Here is a 20,106-nt window from a genome sequence, read left to right as displayed (position 1 = left end):
CTGCCATCGGATCAGCGCGGTGTGCCGGCCGCAGCGCGCCAACCGCGGCGGCCATTGGAGGGTGAACCAACGGCAAAGGAAGACCTTTCTCTCTGTCTCTCTCTCTCACTGTCCACTCTGCCTGTCAAAAAAAAAAAAAAAAAAAAAAAAAAAAAAACACTTAAATCTGCCATTTCATTTTAAGAATTTATTTCCTCTGCTTTTTTTTTTTTTAAAGATTTATTTATTTGAAAGTCAGAATTACACAAAGAGGCGAGGCAGAGAGAGAGAGAGAGAGAGAGGGAGGGAGGAGGGGAGGGAGGGGTCTTCCATCTGCTGGTTCACTCCCCAGTTGGCCTCAATGGCCAGAGCTGCACCGATCCGAAGCCAGGAGCCAGGAGCCTCTTCCAGGTCTCCCATGCAGGTGCAGGGGCCCAAGCACTTGGGCTCTCTTCTGCTCTCCCAGGCCATAGCAGAGAGCTGGACTGGAAGTGGAGCACCCAGGTCTTGGACCGTTGCCCATGTGGTATGCCGGCGCTTCAGGCCAGGGCATTAACCTGCTGCGCCACAGCGCCGGCCCTTGCTTTTTTGTTTCTATTTGTGTCTTATTTTTCCACAGATTAGCTAAATAACTTTTAGGGTTTGTTTTTATTTATATATACTGTTTTTGAGTCTGTTTCTTGGTATAGTGCTCATAGTGGTAGTTATTATAACAATAAGCATATGTGCCTTATAACACTGTACTGTATCATTTTATCACTTGAGTGACGTGTGGAAACCTCACTTCTGTTAAATCTCTTGCATTTTTGAGTTTTAAGTACAATTGTCATGCATTTTAGATCATGTTAGAACTTTTGTTTCAGTCATCAGTGTGACCTATAAAACTAATGGAGAAAAAGATGCTTTCTTATTGAGCATACCTACAAGTATTTCTATTGTTTGCACGTTGTTCATCTTTCCTAATTTAGTTTTCTCCTTTCGATGAGAAGAATTTTCTTTAGCTAGTCTTTATGGTTAAATTTGCTAGGGACACCTTACATTTTTTTTTCTTTTGAGAATTGTTAAAATTTTCTCGTTATCACTGAAGGGTAGTTTCACTAGGTATAGAATAGCAGTGAGTTCTTGGATAGCAATTCTTCTCCTTCTTCTTCTTCTTCTCCTTTTTTTTTTTTTTTAATAACTTTTCTCCCCTCAGTATTTGAAAACTTCTGTGCCATTTTTATTTTTGGCCTTTGTGATGACAAATGAGAAATTTAGTGTCATTTGAATTTTTGTTCACTTATGGGTACAGTGTTGTTTCTTTCTGGCCGCTTCTAAGCTTTCATCTTTTTTTTTTTTTTTTTAGCTGAGGTTTTTTTTTTTTTAAAGATTTATTTATTTATTTGAAAGGCAGGGAAAGAGAGGAAGAGATGAGATCTATCTGCTGATTCACTCTCCAAATGGCCACAGTGGTCCTGGAAGCTAGGAGACTGGGTCTTCCACGTGGATGGCAAGGGCCCAAGTATGTGGACCATTATCTGCTGGGTGCATTACCAGGAAGCTGGATAAGAAGCAGCACTGCTGGCCCTGGAACCTGCACTTTGGTATAGGATGCCGGCATCACAAGCTGCAGCTCCGTCCACTGCACTACAACACTGGCTCCTGGTTTTAGTTTTTTGAATATTTATGTTACATTGATGTGGATTTCTTTAGATTTATCCTCTTCGGAGTTTGCTCAGCTTTTGGGATCTACAAGTTAGTATTTGTTGGATTTTACAATTTTTAAACCATCAACCATCATTTCTTCAAATACTGTTTCGGTTCTACTCCTTTTTCCCCTGGAACTTTAATGACATGGATTTGGAACTTTTCTTATTGTGCACAGTTCCTTAAGATTTTTTTTTTTTCCAGTTTTTTCCTTCTCTGTTCTTCAGATTGAGTGAAATTTAGATCTCTAGTTTCCTCAAGTTCAGCAGTTCTCTTCCTTGTCATTTACATGCTGGTATTTAGCCTAACAGATACGAAATTTGTGACTCTATTTTTTAGGTCTGTAATTACCTTTTGCTTCTTTTTTTTAATAATTTTTTTTTGCCAAGATTCTTTTTCCTTTCTCAGTTGTTTCAGGAGAATATGTAAAATGTATCCTTGTCAAATAATCCCAACATCTGCTTCATCTCTGACTTGATCCTGGTTGATTTGTCTTTTTCTCATTCAAGTTGTGATTTTTCTAGAGTGATTGCATTGTGGACATTTTATCTGTTATGCTAAGAGGCTCTGGGTGCTTTTTAAATTTTTATTTTAGCAGGTGGTCACCCTGTTTAAGTTCAGCATCAGTTATAATTTTCAGAGCCCTTGCAGTCTACTTGGATTGTTAGATCCTACTGGAGTTCTGCTGGCACCTGCTGGTGCTGAGAGAGCAGAAGGGCTTCTTGTGCTGGGTTTCTGCTTGTCTTCAGATGGCGGAGGACTGTGCTGGGATCTGCTTAATGATCTCCTCCTTCCCCTGCCCTGGCGTTTTTTGGATAAGGGAGAACAGTCTTGGCCTAGACTGGGCTGCTCACTATGTCTGGATCCCTCAGTTGTGTCCATTTGCCTCTCTGTCTCAAGGCAGAAAAAAGAAGGGCCTTAGGCCCAATAGGAAGAGTGCTTCCTGTTGTCGGTAAGGCTTCCAGTTGATCTTCCCCACCTGATGTCGTCAGAGGGACTCCTGTTTGAGTTGAGGGAGTGATGTGACTCTTGGGTTTGCCTTCCGTGCTAAGTTGGTGGTTGGGAGATACTGAATCTAGTTCACCTTCTGCTGGGTTTGGGGACATAAAGCACTCTGCTGCTCTTTGGTTTCTCCAGTCCTGGGTTCCCAAATTGGTTCGCTGTTTTCTTATGTCCTTTCAGAGTTTTCTTTTGGTTGCTGCTTGTGTTAGTTCTGTGGTTTATAGTTGTGTCATATGATGAGGGGCAGAGCTGTTTTACTCAGACTGGAAGTGTAAGTCCCTTAATTTTCGTGAACCTGCGGCATCTCCATCCATTGGGTTATTTCAGCATTGAAACTAATGGTATATGAGTATATACTTTGTGAGCCTTTTGGCATGTTATTTTAGTTATAAACTATAATATCTGATACCCAGGAAGGTTTTGCGAGGTCATTCATATCCAGATCAAAAAAGGAAGATAAGATAAAAAGTCCTGCTTTTAAACTCTGTGATTTTCTAATTGAAAGTAAATTGTGGGTCAGTATTGTGGCAGAGTGGGTTAAGCCCCTGTTTGAGTCACCTGCACCCCTGTCAGGGGCTTTGCTTCCAGTCCTGGTTGTTCTGCTGTCAGCCCCACTCTCTGCTAATGTGCCTGGGAGGGCAGCAGATGATGGCCTCAATGCTTGGGCCCCTGTCACCCATGTAGGAGACCAAGAAGAAGTTCCTGGCTCCTGGCTTTGGTCTGTTCTAGACTTTGCTTTTGTGACCAGTTGGGGAGTGATCCAGCAGACCTCTTTCTCTGTTTGCTTTTCACATAAATCTTTAAAAATAAAAGAAAATAAATTGACTTTAAATAAGAGAATTCATTAGTAAAAGCTACTATTTCTAAGTGATATGTTAACTTGATAAGTTGACTTCATCATTGAAAAAAGGAAATGAAACAAACATGTTTCATGAAGTGTTCAGACTTAATAGTTACTGGAATTATGAAGAAATAATTGAGGTCCTTTGCAACTACTTTATATATTCTCTGATTCTTGTGATAGATCTCAACTTCCTAATCAGATTAAAATCTATTCCCTTCTCTCAAGGACTGTACGTTTCTTTTATGTGCAGGCACATCTTTACATTATGTCCACTGTCTAGACTTCCAATTCTCTCATTATCTTTGACTTTTACTAATGTTTTAACTTTTTTTTTTACAAAGAATTTATGCTAAAAAACATAATTTTGGGGCCAGCATTGTGGCAAGTCCTGGCTGCTCCGCTTCAGATGCAGCTCCCTGCTAACGGTCTGGGGAAAGCAGTGGAAGATGGCCATAATGCTTGGGCCCTTGCACCCACGTGGGAGACCTGGAAGAAGCTTCTGGCTCCTTTTTATTATTATTATTATTTAAATATCTATTTATTTGAAAGAGTTATGGAGAGGCAGAGGCGGAGAGGGAGAGAGAGAGAGAGAGAGAGAGAGGGAGACAGAGTCAGAGTCAGAGTCAGAGTTGGTCTTCGTCTTCCATTTGCTGGTTCACTCCCAAATGGCTGCAACGGCCGGAGCTGCACTGATCCAAAGCTAGGAGGCAGGAGCTTCCTCCAGGTCTCTTAGACTGCTGCAGGGGATCAAGGACTCGGGCCATCTTCCACTGCTTTCCCAGGCCATAGCAGAGAGCTGAATTGGAAGTGGATCTTCTAGGACTCAAACCAGCACCCAAGTGGGATGTTGGCACTACAGGCAGTGGCTTTACCTGCTATGCCACAGTGCTGGCTTTTTTTTTTTTTTTTTAAAGATTTGTTTATTTGTTCATTTGAAAGGCAGAGGCAGAGACAGAGAGGGGTCTTCCATCTGTTGGTTCATTCCCCAAATGGCCACAACGGCTGGAACTGAGCTGATCTGAAGTCAGGAGTTTCTTCCAGGTCTCCTACATGGGTGTAGGGACGCAAGCACCTGGGCCATGCTCCGGTGCTTTTGCAGGCCATTAACAGGGACCTAGATCGGAAGTGGAGCAGCCAGGACTTGAACCCGCACCCATATGGCATGCTGACAGTGCAGGCTGAGGCTTAACCTACTACGCCACAGCCCACCGTGCTGGCACCAGCTCCTGGCTCCTGCCATTGCAGCCATCTAGGAATTCAACCAGTGGATGGGAAAATCTGTGTCTCTCCCTCTCTCTGTAACGCTGATTTTCAAATAATTAAGTCTTTAAAAAATGCAATTTGGATAAAGTGTTAAGCTTTAATTTTTGAATGGATATTCATATACCCTTTTCTAGGTTTCTGTTAGTTTTTACAGTGATTTTGGATTATAAAAGTCAGGGCCGGCGCCGCGGCTAACTTGCGGCGCCAGCACACCGGGTTCTAGTCCCGGTTGGGGCGCCGGATTCTGTCCCGGTTGCCCGTCTTCCAGGCCAGCTCTCTGCTGTGGCCCGGGAGTGCAGTGGAGGATGGCCCAGGTGCTTGGGCCCTGCACCCCATGGGAGACCAGGAAAAGCACCTGGCTCCTGCTGTCGGATCAGCGTGGTGCGCTGGCCACAGCGCGCTGGCCGCGGCGGCCATTGGAGGGTGAACCAACGGCAAAGGAAGACCTTTCTCTCTGTCTCTCTCTCTCACTGTCACTCTGCCTGTCAAAAAATAAATAAATAAATAAATAAAAAGTCAGATGCATTTTCTGTGTTAATGTACATAAGTAACTCATTGTAGGTGGTGTTTTCATTTCACATTTTATGTTCAGAGGTGTTACACTTACTTGAAGGTGTATGTTTATTTTTTTCTGACTCCTGAACATTGCTAAGAGTAACATTAAATATATTTTAAACTTGGGAATGTCCTTTCTGTGGTGTTACGTTGTAATAGATGTTTATTAGAAGCAGAGGATCTGGTTGGTGACCTTGTCTTGCTACTTAGATGTTGTGTAATCTTGAGTACTTTACCTCTTGAACCTCAGTTTCATCATCTATAGAGCTCAAACAGTAGTACCTGCCCAGGTGATTGTAGGAATCACCTGAAGTGTTCCATGTGAAAGCACTTTGTGAACTCTGAGGAACTTTATCAGAATGTGCTGCGTCGTCTTTGAGGAGGTCCTTTGAAAATTTACGTGTGATCTTGAGCCTTGTGATATGACTGGTTTTATAATTATTTATAAAATTTATAGTCAGTAAACATTCATGTAAAAATCAGACATCTTTTGCTTGAGTTTGTTGGCTTACTCATTTCTTGGGATTGACATTGTGGTGCAGTGGGTTAAACTACTGCCAGCAATGCAGGCATCCCATATGGGCTGTGGTTTGTGTCCTGACTCCTCCGCTTCTGATCCAGCTCCCTGCTAACGGTCTGGGTAAAGCAGTGGGTGGTGACCCAAGGGTCTCCCTTGTGGGAGACCCAGATGAAGTATTGGCTTTTGCCTGGCCATGGTGGCCATCTGGTTAGTGAACCAGCAGATAGAAGATTGATCTCTCTCTCTCTCTCTCTGCAAATAAATAAATCTTTAAAAAAATTTAAAGTAAATTTTGGGAAGGATTACAAAGTTGCTTGATTGTATAGTGTCCTTACCATGACAGGGTTAATTTTTTGGGGCGCTCCTCTCAGCAACAGGTGATTTAGATGTAAAGGTTCTATCTCTTTGGTAGTTTGTAGTCTAAGGAGTTTATAAAAATGTTTAGTGTCGTATTGTTTTCTAAATGTGGATGGACAGTTTTCTTGTTTGACAAATGTTAACTGCTTAGTTGATTTGAAAAGGTCAAGGGCAGGTAAAAATATCCAGTTGGTGGCTTTATTTTACTCATTTTGGTCAACTGTATTTTAAATACCTCATTACTTATTTGTGGGATTTTCTTTCTCAACTAAGTACAGTGACTAGATTAATTGCAGTGTTTTAAAGATATTGGCTCAGTTTTTGGTGAGCATAGAAATGGTTTAACAAAGACGTGGGTAAGATAGTTTGGAGCAGTTGGTTTGAATTATTGGACTGCCATTCCTTGTTGGGATAGAATGTAGTTGGGAAAAGTATATACTGTTAGACCATTATTCAGATAAAAGTTTTAGTTCAAAATATACAAAGTGTACCTGTTTAGTTTTTAAACTATTTATTTATTTATTTGACAGGTAGAGTTTACAGACAGTGAGAGAAAGAGACAGAGAGAAAGGTCTTCCTTCCATTGGTTCACTCCCCAAATGGCTGCAGTGGCCGGAGCTACGCTGATCTGAAGCCAGGGGCCAGGAGTTTCCTCCTGGTCTCCCATGTGGGTGCAGGGCCCAAGCACTTGGGCCATCCTCCACTGCTATCCCAGGCCACAGCAGAGAGCTGGACTGGAAGAGAGTAACCAGGACTAGAACCCGGAGCCCATATGGGATGCTGGCGCCGCAGGTGGAAGATTAACCTAGTGCGCCATGACACCAGCCCCTTTTTAAATGTTTTTAAAAATATATTTATTTATTTGAAAAAATTATAGAGAGGGTAACACAGAGAGAGAGAGAGAGAGAGAGAGAGAGATCTTCCATCTGTTGGTTCCCTCCCCAGATGGCCGCAATGGCCAGGGCTGAGCCAGAGCCAGGAGCCAGCAGTTTAATCTGGGTTTCCCACATGGGTAGGAGTCCATACACTTGGGCCATCTTCTGTTGCTTTTCCCTGTTAGTAAGGAGCAGGATCAGAAGTGGAGCAGGGGGCTGGCGCTGTGGTGCAGTGGGTTAACACCCTGGCCTGAAGCGCTGGCATCCCATATGGGTGCCGGTTCTAGTCCTGGCTGCTCCTCTTCCAATCCAGCTCTCTGCTATGGCCTGGGAAAGCAGTAGAAGATGGCCCAAGTCTTTGGGTCCCTGCACCTGTGTGAGAGACCCAGAAGAAGCTCCTGGCTCCTGGCTTCGGATCAGCGCAGCTCTGGCTGTTGCGGCTAATTGGGGAGTGAACCAATAGATGGAAGACCTCTCTCTCTCTCTCTCTCTCTCTCTAACTCTGACTTCCAAATAAATAAATAAATCTTAAAAAAAAAAAAAAAAAAAGTGGAGCAGGCTGGACATGTACTGGTGCACCTATATGGGATGCTGGTGTCACAGGCGATGGCTTTACCTGCCGTACCACAATGCCAGCCTCGTATTCTTAAAACATTTTATAAAAGGTATATGTATTTATTTGAAAGGCAGAGTGAGTAAGATAGAGAAAGATGGAGAGAATCTTCAATTAACTGGTTCATTCCCCAAATGGCTGCAACAGCCAGGAATGGACTGAAGCCAGGAGCCAGGAACTCCATCTGGGTTTCTTATGTGGGTGGCAGGAATTCAAATACTTGAGCCATCCTCTGCTGCTTCCCAGGGGAATGGATCAAAAACTGAGTGGCTGGGACTTGAGTCAACATGCTGATAGGGCATGCGGGTATCCTAAGCAGTGGCTTAACACTCTGTACCTACCCCAAAGTATACCTCTTTAGAGAAATCTTTTTTTTTTTTTTTTTTTTTTTTTTTTGCCGCGGCTGGCACGCTGCGGCCGGCGCACCGCGATGATCCAATGGCAGGAGCCAGGTGCTTCCTCCTGGTCTCCCATTCAGATGCAGGGCCCAAGCACTTGGGCCATCCTCCACTGCACTCCCTGGCCACAGCAGAGAGCTGGCCTGGAAGAGGGGCAACCGGGACAGAATCCGGTGCCCTGACCGGGACTAGAACCCGGTGTGCTGGCGCCGCAAGGCAGAGGATTAGCCTAGTGAGCCGCGGCGCCGACGAGAAATCTTAATTACTTTGATTTTCAAAGCAGTTCCTGTAAGTGAAAAGAATGCATTTTTTTTGTCACTATGTGAAAATTCTAACCCTGTTCAGAGAAATCTCTTGTGTTCAACATACAAAAAAAGTTTTCCTCTTTTCATAACATCATTAAGAAAGTATCTAATGCTTTATATTTAAAATATTTATTTTCATTTTATTTGAGAGGCAGACAGAGAGATCTTCAGTCTACTGATTTATTCCCTAAATGCCCACAACAGTCTGAGTGAGTCAGGCTGTGAAGCCAGGGTTTGTGGTAGTCAGTTTGGGTCTCCCATGTAGGTAACAGAGACCCAAGTACTTGAGCCTTCATTTGCTTCCTTCCAAGGTGCACGTTAGCAGGAAGCTGGATCTGAAATGAGGCAGTGACTTAAACTGAGGCACTCTGATACAAAATGTAGGTGTCCCAAGTGATGTCTTTTGTTGTTGTTGTTGTTTTAAGATTTATCTATTTTATACAGAGTTACAGAGAGAGATCTCGTCCAACCGCTGGCTGCAATGGCCAGAGCTGGACCAGACTGAAGCCAGGAGTCAGGAGCTTCCTCCAGGTTGCCAGTATGGGTGTAGGGGCCCAAGGCCCTGAGCCATCCTCTGCTACCTTCCTAGATGCATTAGCAGGGAGCCGGATCGGAAGTGGAGCAGCTAAGACATGAACCAGCACCCATATGGGATTCTGGTGCTGCAGGCGGTGACTTAATCTGCTAAGCCCTAGTGCTGGCCCCTAAGTGATATCTTAATGCTGTGCCAAGTATCTTCCCCTAGTGCTTTCTTAAATAAATAAATTAATGTAAATATTTAGAAGTATAATTTGACTAGCATGCAATGCATAAAATGTGATTTAATTAAAAATGCTAGAGGGCTTTAAGCATTTTGGTTTTGAGATTGTTATGTATGTATTCTATCATTTATCTTTTAAAAAAAATTTTTTTTTTTTTTTTGACAGAGTGGACAGTGAGAGAGAGAGAAAGACAGAGAGAAAGGTCTTCCTTTGCCGTTGGTTCACCCTCCAATGGCTGCCGCGGCCGGCGTACCGCGCTGATCCAAAGGCAGGAGCCAGGTGCTTCTCCTGGTCTCCCATGGGGTGCAGGGCCAAAGCACTTGGGCCATCCTCCACTGCCTTCCCTGGCCAAAGCAGAGAGCTGGACTGGAAGAGGAGCATCTGGGACAGAATCCGGTGCCCCAACTGGGACTAGAACCCCGGGGCGCTGGCCCCCATTAGCATTCTTTTAAAACAAAGGCTGGGAATGATGTTGGAAAGAATTAAACTGCCCTTTACATTGCTAAGAACTATCTTGGTGCATTTGACACAATGTTTTATAATGTTTACAGTAGTCTCAGGCTTAGGTTTAGAACTCTCTGTTAAGTCCTTCAAGCCTTTTGATGGAAATTTCCAAGTTAAACGTTGCCAAAATCTGGATAGACTGGTTTTTATACTAGGTTCTGTCATTTCATTAGGTTCCTGTGTCCTTGGGTGTCTTCTCCATGCCTTGGTTTCATCATCTGTAATTCATAATTGAGAGATAATGTTAGTGTTAGTTAAGATTCTGGAGTTTGATTTCCTGGGTTGAAATTTCAGCTTTATTTGACCATTTGAAAATTTTAAGTGCAGATTTTATGGGCAAGGCACTTGGGACAGATCAGTAATCAGAACAGGCAAAAATTCCTGCCCTGTGGCTCTGATGTTATAGTTGGGGCAGAAAACAGATACTAGATTGTGTAATATGTTAAGAAGTGGTAAGTACTACACAAAATGTATTAATAGGATGAAAATGGGATTGGAGTAGTATGGCCAGGCTGCAATTTTGTTTTGTTTTTATTTTTTTTTAAAGATCTATTTATTTATTTGAAAGGTAGAATTACAAAGAGAGAGAGGGAGAGAGATCTTCCATCTGCTGGTTCACTCCTCAAATAGCCACAATGACCAGAGGTGGACCCATCTGAAGCCGGGAGCCAGGAGCTTCTTCCGAGTATCCCACATGGGTGCAGGGGCCCAAGCACTTGGACCATCTTCCGGCACATTAGCAGAGAACTGGACTGGAAGTGCAGCATCTAGGACTTTAATCAATGTCCATATGGGATGCTGGCACTGCAGGTGGCAGCTTTACCCACTATGCCACAGTGCTGGCCCCTATTTTATTTTCTTTCTATGTATTTATTTTTAAAGATTTATTTATTTGAAAGGCAGAATGACAGAGAGAGAGAGAGAGATGGGGAGGGAAGGAGAGACAGAGAGCTTCCATCTGCTGGTTTATTCCTCAAATGGCTGCAAATGCAAATGTCAGATCTGGGCCAGGCTGAAGCTAGGAGCCAGGAACTCCATTCATGTCTCCCATATGGGTATTAGTGGTCCAGGTACTCGGGTTATCTTCTGTTGCCTTCTGAGGCACATTAGGGTGTTGGATTGGAAACAGACCAGCCAAGACTCAACCCATCACTCTAATATGGGATGTCAGCATTGCAGGCAGCTGCTTAACCCACTGAGCTACAATGTAGGCTCCCCCACCACTAGTTTGCAATTTTAAATTGTGTCTGGAAAAATTCTCATTGATAGGATGATAGTTGAGCAAAAACTTGAAGTAGGTAAGGGATTTACTTATGTGGCTCTAGGAGGGGAAGAGTGTTCCAGACAGATGAACAGCCAGTGCAGGAGGCCCTGTGGCTTCCTGGAACATTCTGGAGGTTCTAGAAAGATAAGGAGGAGTGGCATGAACACAGATGACCATATAGAAGATTAAGTCAGAAAGGTGAAGGTAATGGTAATGGTAGTATGGGACTGGGAGTAGAAAACAACAGTGTATGTAGGGCCTTGTAAGAACTAGTTTTTCCACTTCCTGTGTGTTCTTTGATAAATTATATAACCCTTTCATTCTTTCATCTGTAAAAGTGACTACTAATACTATAGGGTGAGTGTCACTTTATCCAAAGTGATTGGGACCAGAGGTATTTTAGATTTTGGATTTCTTTTGGATTTTGGAATATTTGCATATATGTAATGAGATTCTTGGGGATGGGATCCAAATCTAAAAAACAATCTTTTTATGTTTCATCTACATTATATACATATTTGAAGGTCATTTTAAAAAAGATTTATTTATTTATTTGAAATGCAGAGTTAGAGATCGATCTTCCATCCGTTGGTTCAGTCCCCAAAGGGCTGCAATGGCTGGTAGCCAGGGCCAGTAGTCAGGAGCTTCATCTGAGTCTCCCTATGGGTAAGGGCCCAAGCACTTGGGCTGTCCTCTGCTGCTTCCCCTGGTGCATTAGCAGAGAGCTAAGTCAGAAGTGGAGCAGCTAGGACTCAAATCTGTGCTCATATGATTTGCTGGCATTGCAGGCAACGGCTTAACCCACTGTATCACAGTGCCAGCTCCTATAGTCATTTTATACAGTATTTGTATGTGTGTATGTGTACCTGCAGTTTTACATGAGGTCAGGAATGGAATTTTCCACTTTCGTTGTCATGTTGGTACTCCAAAAATTTAGGATTTTGGAGCATTTCAGATTTTGAATTTTTAGATTAAGGATGCTCAGCCTGTACCATTATCATACATTTGTTATTTAGATTGGGTTAAGGCCAGCAAAGTCCTAGGATTCTACTGAACAAAGTCTAAAGCATATATGCATTGCATTCTTAAATGTGGACTCTATGTTAAAAGGTCAGCTTCTTTTTCCTTTGAAAAAGTGGCGACAGAGAACTAATTCTCTCTGCTTTGATTTTTCTATGACAAGTTGCTTTGTCTTCAGTTATAGCACTTACCGCATTATATTATTATCACAAAAACTTAGTGTATATCTGCTACTATCCTCCCAAATTGTAAATCTCTCGGGCCAGAGATCATATTATATGAATATCTTAGGAATCTTTAAGGTAGTATATTGTACATCTATATCAGGTGGTCAGAAATGTTGACTGAATTAATGACAAGAATGTTGGCTTAATCAGACCACCTGGTAATAATATTAGAACATTGCCAATAGGGGCTGGCGCTATGGCGCACTAGGTTAATCCTCTGCCTGCAGCACCGGCATCCCATATGGGCTCCATTTCTACTCCTGGTTGCTTCTCTTCTAGTCCAGCTCTCTGCTGTGGCCTGGGAAAGCAGTAGAAGTAGATGGCCCAAGTGCTTGGGCCCCTGCACCTACATTGGAGACAAGGAAGAAGCTCCTGGCTCCTGGCTTCTGATCAGTGTAGCTCCAGCTGTTGCGGCCATTTGGGGAATGAACCAACAGAAAGAAGACCTTTCTCTCTGTCTCTGTCTCTCTCTCTCTCTCACTGTCTGTAACTCTACCTGTCAAATAAATAAATAAAATCTTAAAAAAAAAAAAAACATTGCCAGTATATCAAAATAATGAAGTATGGTAGCTAGTGTTCCCTGCAAAAGCATTTCAGTTATTTTTTTCTACGCCGTAGTTACTAAAAGTGGTATTGGTGGGAAATTAATTACTAAATAGGTGTAAAATTTTGTACTATGTAACATGAAACATTGTATTTTCATTATTGTGTTTCTGCTAACATCCACAGTCCTTGGTTGGTTAAAAACAAATACTATCTTGTTTGATAGCATACATATAATAAAGCCTCTTCTTTAATGTATATTTTTAGGGGTGGACGTTGTGACACAGTGGGATGCTTATATTCCATATCATGCAATATCTGGTTTAAGTCCCAGCTACCTACACGTCCAATCCAGCTTCCTGCCGATGCATCTGGGAGGCAGCAGATGATGACCCAAGTGCTTGTGTTCCTGCCACCCATGTGTGAGACCTGGCAATCTTTTCTAAAAAGTATATATTTAGTATTAAATCTGTTTATATCTGTACAAGTGATTCTTTTTAAAAATTTTGTTTTTCTTTGAGAGACAGAAAGTATATGAGTGAGCAAAAGTGCTCCCATATGTTGGTTCATTCTCCAGATGCTTACAATATCCAGGACTGTGCAGAGACTAAAGCCAGGAACTGGGAACTTAATCCAGTTCTACAATGGTGGCAGAAACCCAGTTTCTTGAACCATCACTGCTGCTTCCTGTAGTCTGCCTTAGTGGGAAGCTGGAGGCAGGAGTTGGAGCTGAGAATTGAACCCAGGCACTCTGATGTGGGATGTGGGCCTCTTAACCACTAGGCTAAAACACCCACTCCCAGCACATTGGTTATTAACTATGGAGTATTTAGCTAGGAACATCATCCCTCCACCCCCGAAACCTTTTATTTAAGGAATACAAATTTCTTAAGTACAACTTTAGGAATATAGTGATTCTTCTCACCACACCTGCCCTCCCACCCACACTCTCACCCTTCCTCCTCCTCCCTGTCCCATTCCCAATCCCATTCTCCAGTAAGATTCATTTTCAGTTAACTTTATACACAGAAGCCAACTCTATACTAAGAAAAGATCTCAACAATTTGCACACATACACACAAAACTGAGAACAAAGTTTTACTGTTAACTCTCATAATACAACTCATTGAGGACATTGGTCCTGCATGGGAAGTTAGTGCATAGTGACTCCTGTTGTTAATTTAACAATGAGCACTCTTATGTATGACATCAGTGACCACCTGAGGCTCTTAACATGAGCTGTTTAGGCTATGGAAGCCTTTTCAGTCCACAAACTCCATCACTATTTAGACAAGGCCATAAGGAAAATGGAAGTTCTCTCCTCCCTTCAGAGAAAAGGATATCCTTCTTTAATGGCCCCTTCTTTTTGCTGGGGTCTTATTCACAGAGATCCTTCACGTAGAACTTTTTTTGCCACAGTGTCTTGGCTTTCCATGCCTGAAATGCTCTTATGGGGTTTTTAGCCAGACCAGGATGCTTTAAGGGCTGATTCTGAGGTCAGATTGCTACTTAAAGCGATTGTCATTCTATGAGTCGGCTGTGTGGACTGCTAGCAACATCTTTAACCAAAAGATTGCTAAGCAGGAATATTCACTAACTGCTGAATTGGGGAATTGGGGCAAGGAAAGGGGACAATCTTACCTGACTTGTGGGTGGTTGTCCAGGAGATTTTTTTTTTTTATACTTTGTTGTTCTTGCAGAGTATTACTTTCCAGCTTGGTAGGTTCTCTTCTCATTCTTGGTGGAGATGAGTGGGAGAGGAGAGACAAGAAGAGAGACTTGAAGGAGAAATGAAATTGATAGTTACTAGATAATCAATCAGGGATTTCTTGAAAAGAGAAACTATTTGGCAGATGACTTTTGGAAAATTGTGGGTTTTCATGGTAGAGAAAAGATTTTGATGAGAAAGATACTAAAAAACCTTACAGTTATAAATTTAGACTTTGTGTGTGTCTGTGTGTGGGGGGGCATGTCTCCTTTTACTTCTTGCTTCACTGTTTCATTGTTATTTTCTTCCCTTTTTAACATACTTGGTTATGTTCTATGATGTATGACAGCCTTAATTTAGTGCTTTCAATAGAGTGATGCTAGAAGGTGAGTATGCTTTTTGTGAAAATGTTTTTAATGGAATATTAACATTTCAAAAACATTGTCCAGCCTGTAGATATTTCCATGTTATGTGGGAGATACAGTGATGTCTGGATTGTAGAGTAGACATGGCAAATCAACCTTAAAAGATTCTCTATAGGATATTAAAATGTCTAATTTGATGGCATTTCATTTCTTAAATAGAGGGCCTTTGTTCTGTTCAACTTGAATCCTAGAAATTCTGAAAGTTGAATACAGTATTATATATGGAAATACATAGAGAATATATACTACTCTAGTAAATAACAAATAGCTATGTAGTACAGAGAGTTTTGAGTTTTACCTGATTTTAATACTTTCTACCACAATAGTATAATTTTATAGCTTTTAATATCCTTTTGGTACTGTTTCTTAGATGTTTTATAATAATTTTGCATAACTGAGAGGAATAGCATATTACACATAATGCTCGTTTGAATGCTTGGCCACTAACTCTGAGACAGGTAGTTACAATCTTAATAGAAGTTAGTTTAAAACAGAATTCTGTTGTTTGTAAGTAGTTTAGCAACAAAGCTGCTGACTGGCTAATGACTCAGAGATGCTAACTTGTCAAAAGGACTGTACCGTTTAATCCCTTAATACAATTATTTGAACACAACCTTGAATTGATGTGGTTGGTTATTTTCTAGAAATTTTAAATTTCTTTCATTGTTTACATTTATGACTTTCATTGATTTGCAAGGTATTTATTGAACCCTAAAAATGTGTTATGCAATTACATAAAATGCTTTATTATTTCTTAATAAAAATCATATTTGGCCTATTTTTGTTTTTGATAATTCAGATTTAAGTTTTTATTACCCCATTTCATAAAATACCTGGGAAAGCTATCCATGTTACATGAAGAAAATGATCTGTGTCCAGTACCGATACAGTGCCAACGGAGGAGTATTAGTTTTCTGTATTATTCCTGCTAAAAGGCAGTGAACAGCCTGACATTCAGAAACAACAATGGGCTGTTTTAACATTGTTCAATGTTAAATTGTTTTTGCCTTGAAAACTTTAAACACTTATATTTTTATTTTTGTATTTTCAAAAACTACCACCTTAATATATTTATTAGAGCTGAGATAAATGTTCCTGTGGAAGAAATAGTACTATTTGAGTATTAGAAGGTGTGAGCATATGATTTAAATGAAGCACAGTTGTGTTTCCTTCCTGCTTCAAGATGTTTAAGACGATTCATGGTTACTGCCGTGATTTTAAAGAAATTTTATCCTTAACTAGAAGTTAAGTTTGAAAAAGACCAGTGCACATCTGAGTCATTTCTTATCTCTGTGATACCTGGTATTGATGGATCATTACAGTTGGACTGATAGTTGCTGCAAATTTTATTTAAGATAACATCATGGATAAAATATTGTTTAGATTTAGCTAGCACATTTAGGTACTACTGTTTACTATTTACCTGACTTTAAGACTGTCTAATCCTGACGTTTTGCAGAAGATAACCTGTATTTTTATACTTTTGTAGGATAGACGGCCGAATTAGCAGTTTGGAAATTTAGACAAGTGATCTGGCGGGATGGGCATCTGCCTGGCGGATTTAATAGAGGTAATTCAACACTGTTTTAACTGAATGCTTATTTCTCACTTGTGATAGATGCTCATGTCATATTTATAGCTGTTGGGTAGTTTTCTGTGTTTATTGGACAGTTCCTTTTATTATGATTATTATTTTTTAAAGATTTATTTACTTATTTGAAAGTCAGATTTACATGTATAGAGAAGGAGAGGGAGAAAGAGAGAAGTCTTCCATCCGCTGGTTCACATCCCAAATGGCCGCAGTGGTTGGAGCTGTGCCGATCTGAAACCAGGAGCCAGGAGGTACAGGGGCCCAGAGATTTGAGCCATCATCTACTGCTTTCCCAGGCCATACACAGAGAGCTGGATTGGAAGTGGAGCAGCCGAGTCTTGAACTGGTGCCCATAGGAGATGCCAGCACTGCACACGGCGGCTTTACCTGCTTTACTCATTATGCCACAGCGCCGGCCCCTATTATTATTTTTTAAATGTTTATTTTTGCCTACTTGAAAGGCAGAGTGCCAGAGAGATAGAATGAGAGAGAGAGAGAGAGAGAGATCAATATCAGTTGATTGTTCTTCAGTCTACTAGAGTTGATTGTTCTTCAATCTACTAGTTCACTCCCCAAATGCCTGCAACAGTCAAGGTTGGGCCAGGTGGAAGCCAGGAGCAAGGCACTCCATCGGGGTCTCCCATATGGGTTGCATGGCCCAGGCACTTGTATTAGCAAGGAAGGATGCATTTGCAGAAAGCTGGATTGGAAGCGGAGGTGCTGGAACTTGAAACTGCTGGTATTCTGATACAGGATGCAGGTATCCCAAGTGGCAGCCTAACTCGCCATGCCATAGTGCCCCCCCCCGTCTTTTCCTTTTATATCCGTCATTTACAGGGTGAATAGTACACGTAAATAGCATGCTGTCACTGTGCGTAGATAAAGACATCTTATACACGGCAAAGAATGAGCACTGTATAGGAGGAAGGTCATCATCATCTTTCACTTAACTGGATTGCTTGCAAACATTTCTTTTTTAGACCCAGTTTCCTTGTATTATTAGCAAGACAGGTGAATATCTTCTTGTTGGCCTGTGTTGGTGCATTTATTAAACCTGTGCTTTTTTTTTTTTTTTTTTTTTTTTTTTTAAAGATTTTAAGAGGTAGAATTATGGACAGAGAGAGGGAGAGACAGAAAAGTCTTCCGTCGACCGGTTCATTCCCTAAACAGCCACAATGGCTGGAGCTGAGCTGATCGAAGTCGGGAGTTTCTTCTGGGTCCCCGAAGTGGGTGCAGGGGCCCAAGCTCTTGGGCCATCTTCCACTGTTTTCCAGGGCCACAGCAAAGAGCTGAATTGGAAGAGGAGCAGCTGGGGCAGGAATCAGCACCCATATAGGATGTTGGCGCCACAGCCGGAGGCTTAGTCTACTGAGCCACAGCACTGGCCCGTAAACCTGTGCTTTTGTCTTTCAGACTACATGAAAGAAAATTGAATATTTAACACTTTACAAGTATTGACATATCTGTCAATGACATATAGTCTCATATCAAGTATTAGTGATCTTACAAATTCTAAAATGAGGGGCCAGTGCCATGACTCACTTGGTTAATCCTCCGCCTGCGGCTCTGGCAGCCCATATGGGCGCCAGGTTCTAGTCCCGGCTGCTCCTCTTCCAGTCTAGCTCTCTGCTGTGGCCCTGGAAGACAGTGGAGGATGGCCCAAGTCCTTGGGTCCCTGCACCCATATGGGAGACTGAGAGGAGGCACCTGGCTTTGGATCGGCGTAGCGCCGGCCGTAGCGGCCATTTGGGCAGTGAACCAATGGAAGGCAGACCTTTCTCTCTGTCTCTCTCTCTGACTGTCTATAACTCTACCTGTCAACAACAACAACAAAAAAGAGACCTCTCTCCTCTTCTCAGCCTCTTTAAAAAAAAACTTTTAAAAAAAATTAACAAATTCTAAAATGAGTTTTAAAATTTGTTTTAAGGATTGAAAAATAAATGCGGTTTTACTGACTATGTTTCTGATTTCCTTCTTTTTGCCACATCTTCTGGTGATTGTTAGGTTAATGTTTTTAGTCTCTTCCCTGTGTTTTAAGAGGAGTACACATTTAAGCAGTAGAGAGTGCTACCGCAACCTAAAAAAGCTTTCCTCCTTGTTTTTTTTTTTTTTTTTCTTTTTCTTTTGAGATTTATTTATTCATTTGAAAGTGGAGCCAGGACGTGATATCAGGCACTCAGATGTTGGATGCAGGTGTCTGAAGTGGCAGGTTGTCTATAGGCCAAATGTCTGCTACTCTTTTAATTTATTTAAAATTGTTTTAAGGGACAGCACTGTGGCATAGAAGGTTAAGCCTCTCCCTGCAGTGCCGGCATTCCATTTGGGAGCTGGTTTGAGTCCTGGCTGCTCCACATCCAATCCAGCTCTCTGCTAAGAAGCTCCTGGCTTCTGCCTTTGGATCAGCCCACCTCTGGCCTTTGCAACCAGTTGAGGAGTGAACCAGCTGGTGGAAGATCTTTCTCTGCCTCCACCTCTCCCTCTCTGTAACTCTGTTTTTGAAATAAATAAATATTCTTAAGAACATGAATTAATATGCATGCTAAAATTGGGGTTATTGGGGCCGGCGCTGTGGTGCAGCAGGTGAATGCCCTGGTCTGAAGCGCCAGCATCCCATATGGGCGCTGGTTCAAGAGCCGGCTGTTCTACTTCTGATCCAGCTCCCTGCTATGGGCTGGGAAAGCAGTGGAAGATGGCCTAAGTCCTTGGGCCCCTGTACCCATGTGGAAGACCCGGAAGTAGCTTCTGGTTCCTGACTTAGGATCGGCACAGCTCCGGCTGTTGCGGCCAGTTGGGGAGTGAACCATCGGATGGAAGACCTCTCTCTCTTTCTCTCTCTCTCTCTCTCTCTCTCTCTCTCTCTCTCTCTGCCTCTGCTTCTCTGTGTAACTCTGACTTTCAAATAAATAAATAAATCTTTAAAAAAAAAAAGTGGGATGGATTATTACTGGACTTGCTGTAAGTAGAAAGACTTCTTTTTGTCTTAGCATCATTGAAAACTGATATAAAAATCGTAGAACGTTTCATACATCATCTGGGCTCCAAGCTTCCTGTGAAGGAGCATTTACAAACTATTCCTGGTAGATAGGAATCTAATATTTTGAAGGACTTCCAAGGTCAGAAATCTTGCAAAAAGTCTCTTACTGTACTCAGAAATAGTTACTATCAGATAGTTCTTTTCTTGTGTAGCTTTTGCTCTTTGCATTGGTTTTTATTTTGGATATGCTGTACTAATTCCTAGGATTATTTCCATCTTTGTGTCAAAAGGTAACCTTGCCGGTAAGTTCTATATTTCAGTATTTAATATGATTTTATAGCTGTAAATTTCTGTTGTAAATACACACACATTCTGTGTGCCACTTGTTCAGTTTTGATGTTCATAAGGTTTACTGTTGTGCTTGTTTTTCTCTTCTTTGATAAATAATTACATAGCAGACATGAATAGTGTTTTTAAGCAGTTCCTTAATCTTCTTTTTATAAGGTTTTAGGACTGTGAACATCCAAATTTCCCTTATCTCTGACTCCAGATGTAGATAATTATTCTTTTAAGACCAGTTCCTGCCGGCGCCGCGGCTCACTAGGCTAATCCTCTGCCTTGCGGCGCCGGCACACCGGGTTCTAGTCCCAGTTGGGGCGCCGGATTCTGTCCCGGTTGCCCCTCTTCCAGGC

The 20,106-nt window shown here is 41.9% G+C and overlaps 1 protein-coding gene across 16 annotated transcripts in view; it reads left to right on the top strand.

Moving 5' to 3' along the window:
• The window catches only part of ZNF148 (zinc finger protein 148), a 169,336-nt gene that overhangs the window by 36,278 nt on the left and 112,952 nt on the right, over positions 1-20,106 (top strand). For 5 of the 16 annotated variants that reach the window (XM_051859204.2, XM_051859200.2, XM_051859201.2 and 2 more), the window contains exon 2: positions 16,339-16,419. The gene's annotated coding sequence lies outside the window, so the exon portion shown is untranslated. Of the gene's footprint in view, positions 1-12,983; positions 13,166-14,773; positions 14,811-16,338; positions 16,433-20,106 lie in introns of those variants that run through there. The other 11 variants (XM_070072236.1, XM_070072228.1, XM_070072230.1 and 8 more) reach the window with 6 other exon arrangements.

Source organism: Oryctolagus cuniculus, chromosome 4 (genome assembly GCF_964237555.1).
Source record: "Oryctolagus cuniculus chromosome 4, mOryCun1.1, whole genome shotgun sequence".
NCBI lineage: Eukaryota > Metazoa > Chordata > Mammalia > Lagomorpha > Leporidae > Oryctolagus > Oryctolagus cuniculus.
This window is presented reverse-complemented; position numbering and strand designations above follow the sequence as displayed.